We start from the raw sequence: 3880 nt of genomic DNA, 5'->3' as shown, positions 1-3880 counted from the left end.
GGGCTTTCTCTAATTGTGGCAAGTAGGGGCTACTCTTCATCGCGGTGCATGGGCCTCTCACTATCGCGGCCTCTCTTGTTGCGGAGCACAGGCTCCAGACGTGCAGGCTCAGTAGTTGTGGCTTATGGGCCTAGTTGCTCCGCGGCATGTGGGATCCTCCCAGACCAGGGCTCGAACCCGTGTCCCCTGCATTAGCAGGCAGATTCTTAACCACTGCACCACCAGGGAAGCTCCAGTGGTAAGAACTTTTAAGATCTACTCATTTAGCAGCTTTCAAGTGTATAATACAGTATTGTTAACTATAGTCACCATTCTGTAATTAGATCCCCAGAACTTATTCACTCTATAACTGAAAGATTGTACCATTTGACCGCTTTCACTTATTCCCCCCACCCCCTGCCCCTGGCAACAACCAATCTACTCTCTATTTCCATGAGTTCAGCTTTTTTTTTTTTTTTTTTCATGGTACGTGGGCCTCTCACTGTTGTGGCCTCTCCTGTTGTGGAGCACAGGCTCCGGATACGCAGGCTCGGTGGCCATGGCTCACGGGCCTAGCCGCTCTGCGGCATGTGGGATCTTCCCAGACCGGGGCATGAACCCGTGTCCCCTGCATTTGCAGGCGGACTCTCAACCACTGTGCCACCAGGGAAGCCCTGTCTTGTCTTTTTGATAACAGCCATTCTAACAGGTGTGTGGTGATAATCTCATTATGGTTTGATTTGCGTTTCTTTGATGATTAATGATATTGAGCACCTTTTCATGTACCTGTTGGTGATTTGTATGTCTTCTTTGGAAAAATGTTTATTCAAGTCCTTTGCTCAATTTTTAAAAAATATTTTTTATTTCTTTAATGTTGTATCTATTTTATTTATTTATTTTGGGCTGCATTGGGTCTTCGTTGCCGTGTACGGGCTTTCTCTGGTTGTGGGGATTGGGGGCTACTCTTTGTTGTGGTGTGCAGGCTCCTTATTGCAGTGGCTTCTCTTGTTGTGGAGCATGGCCTCTAGGCGTGCAGGCTTCAGTAGTTGTGGCATGTGGGCTTAGTTGCTCTGTGGCATGTGGTATCTTCCCAGACCAGGGCTTGAACCTGTGTCCCCTGCATTGGCAGGTGGATTCTTAACCACTGTGCCACCAGGGAAGTTCCCATTTAAAGTGTTTTAAAGAGAGTATATAATGAAGTGTTAGGTAACAAAATACATATTAACTGTGAGTGCAAAGTTAATATGGGCCACAACAGTCACGGAAAATTCATGAAAGAGGAGAGTGGATGAGATTTTGGCTGGTGCTTCCAGGCAGAGGGAGTAAAACAACAGGCCTGTGGAGGATAGTATGAAGACTGGTCTGCAATGGAGTTAACCCTGTAATTCCTTTACAAAGACTTTATCCTAAGAAATTAACCAGAGTTATATTCATAGATGTTCATTACAATGCTATTTAAGTTGGTAAAAACTGGAAACAATCTCTATTTTGTTTAAGAGTTTCTCCTAAGAAAATAGTAAAAAATACTGATATTCAAAGATGATCATTACAGTGTTATTTAAAATGACAAAAATTGGAAACAATCTACATTTTAACCAATAGAGAAATACAAATGGCTTAGGCTACATTCATTCAGTAGAACATGTGTTCATTTCAAAACATATTTTAAATTATAACAAGTTGGCAAAATGTTTATGATTTAGTAAAAAATGTATATAATTATGTAAAAGAAGCAGAATGCAAAACTATAAGTACATTATGCTGTTAATTTTGTGAAAAAAAAATGCATGTCTTAGGAAAAAATTCTGAAAGAAAATACACCAAACATTTTATATGAGGATAATCTCAAGGTGATATAATTATGGGAGATTTTTATTTCCATCTTTACATTTTTCTATAGTTTTGACACTTCTAGCAATGATTATATATTTTGTTTATATTCCTAGATACTATCTGTATTAGCTTACTGGGGCTGCTGTAACAATATACTAGGCACTTAAACAACAGAAATTAATTTTCTCATAATTTGGGAGGCTAGAAGTCCAAGATCAAGGTGTCAGCAGATTTGGTTTCTTCTGAGGCCTTTCTCCTTGTCTTGCAGATGGCAACCTTCTCTCTGTCTTTACATGGTTGTCCTTTTGTCTGCACATGTTTCTGGTGTCTCCCTTTGGGTCCAAATTTCCTCTACTTATAAAGACAATGGTCACATTGGATTAAGGCCCATCCTAAAGACCTCATTTTTGCTTAATTGCCTCTTTGAAGACCTTGTCTCCAAATACAGTTACATTCTGAAATATTAGGGGTTAGAATTTCAACATAAAAATTTTGGGGAGACACGATTCACCTTATAGCACTATTTAAAAATATGATTGGTATATTATTGAAAATATGAGAAACAAAAAATGGGGCAAGTGTGAGTAGAATAGAAAGATATATGTGGCTAATGGTGGGAGAACAGGTGAAATAACAATGATACTTAAATTATTTTTTTCTTTTTTTAAATTGAAATATAGTTGATTTACAGTGTTGTGTTAGTTTCAGGTAGACAGCAAAGTAATTCAGTTATATATATGTATGTGTATATATATATATATTCTTTTTCAGATTCATCCTATTATAGGTTATTACAAGATATTGAATATAGTTCCCTGTGCTATACAGTAGGTCCTTGTTGGTTATCTATTTTGTATATAGTTGTGCGTATCTGTTAATCTCAAACTCCTAATTTATCCCTCTCCCTCCTTTCCCCTTTGGTAATCATAAGTTTGTTTTCTATGTTTGTGAATCTGTTTCTGTTTTGAATTAAGACCTAACTTAATTTTTTATATTCAGTTCTCTCTGTTCAAATAACTGGTGTAGTTTCTGTCTCTTGACTAGACTCTGATTTTTACAGTAGTGGAGCTGGATTTGGGGAAGGTGTGGGTTTAGTTTTGGATATCTGAATTTGCAATGACAGTGGGATATTCACATAGAAATATCTTGTACCTAGGTGGAAAAATGACACTGGAGTTTGTGGGAGAGATGGGAAACTGAAAACATTTGTCATTGTCAGCACTGATGTGATGATGGAAACTGTAAGACTACTTGAATTCTCTGGGTGAGCGGTGTGGGGAGCCAAGAGCAGTTGGTTGACCATGGTCTCACATATACTCACACAGAAAAAGTAGCAAAATTTTTTTTAAAAAATCACAGACTTGAACATATAATGATGATTTTATGATAAAGCATTGATAAATGAAGCTCATACCAAGATTTTTTTTTTTTTTATACAGTTAACTTCTTACCCAACCTGTGTTTCCAAGTCTATCCCAATATTGGGGCTATTGTGACAAATCAAAGCCTAGGAACCCTGGAGCTCTTACTTTTTTTCCCCAAGACCTTTGGGGAAAGCCCCCAGGTCACATTGAAGGCAGTGACTTATCTTTCCTCTTTTATCTTTTGGTTTTGCCAGTCTGCTAACAATACTATAGTGGTACTGCAGAACAACATAAAAATTATGAGAAATTTTTTTTTGTAATAGGTCTTTATTGGAGTATAATTGCTTCACAATACCATGTTAGTTTCTGTTGCACAACAAATTGAATCAGCCATATGCATACACATGTCCCTATATCCCCTCCCTTTTCAGCCTCCCTCCCATCCTCCCTATCCTATGCTGCTGCTTCCCACCAGCCAACTATTTTACATTTGGTAGTGTATATACGTCGATGCTACTCTCACTTCGCTGCAGCTTTGCCCTCCCACCTCATGTCATCAAGTCCATTCTCTATGTCTACCTCTTTATTCCTGCCCTGCAACTGGGTTCATCAGTACAATTTTTTTTAGATTCCATATATATGTATTAGCACACGGTATTTGTTTTTCTCTTTCTGACTTACTTCACTCTGTATGACAGACTCTA

At 38.3% G+C, this 3880-nt stretch overlaps 1 long non-coding RNA gene across 2 annotated transcripts in view; it reads left to right on the top strand.

Annotated features, from left to right (window-relative positions):
• Positions 1-3880, top strand: part of LOC114487128 (uncharacterized) — a 119475-nt gene that overhangs the window by 7158 nt on the left and 108437 nt on the right. Inside the window, exon 2 of one of the 2 annotated variants that reach the window (XR_008618635.1) lies at positions 2969-3076. The exons of the other annotated variant lie outside the window; for it this stretch is intronic. This is a non-coding gene — a long non-coding RNA (uncharacterized lncRNA). The remainder of the gene's footprint in view (positions 1-2968; positions 3077-3880) is intronic. 2 annotated transcript variants of the gene reach the window in all.

The sequence above is a fragment of the Physeter macrocephalus genome, chromosome 11 (genome assembly GCF_002837175.3).
Source record: "Physeter macrocephalus isolate SW-GA chromosome 11, ASM283717v5, whole genome shotgun sequence".
Taxonomy (NCBI): Eukaryota; Metazoa; Chordata; class Mammalia; order Artiodactyla; family Physeteridae; genus Physeter; species Physeter macrocephalus.
This window is presented reverse-complemented; position numbering and strand designations above follow the sequence as displayed.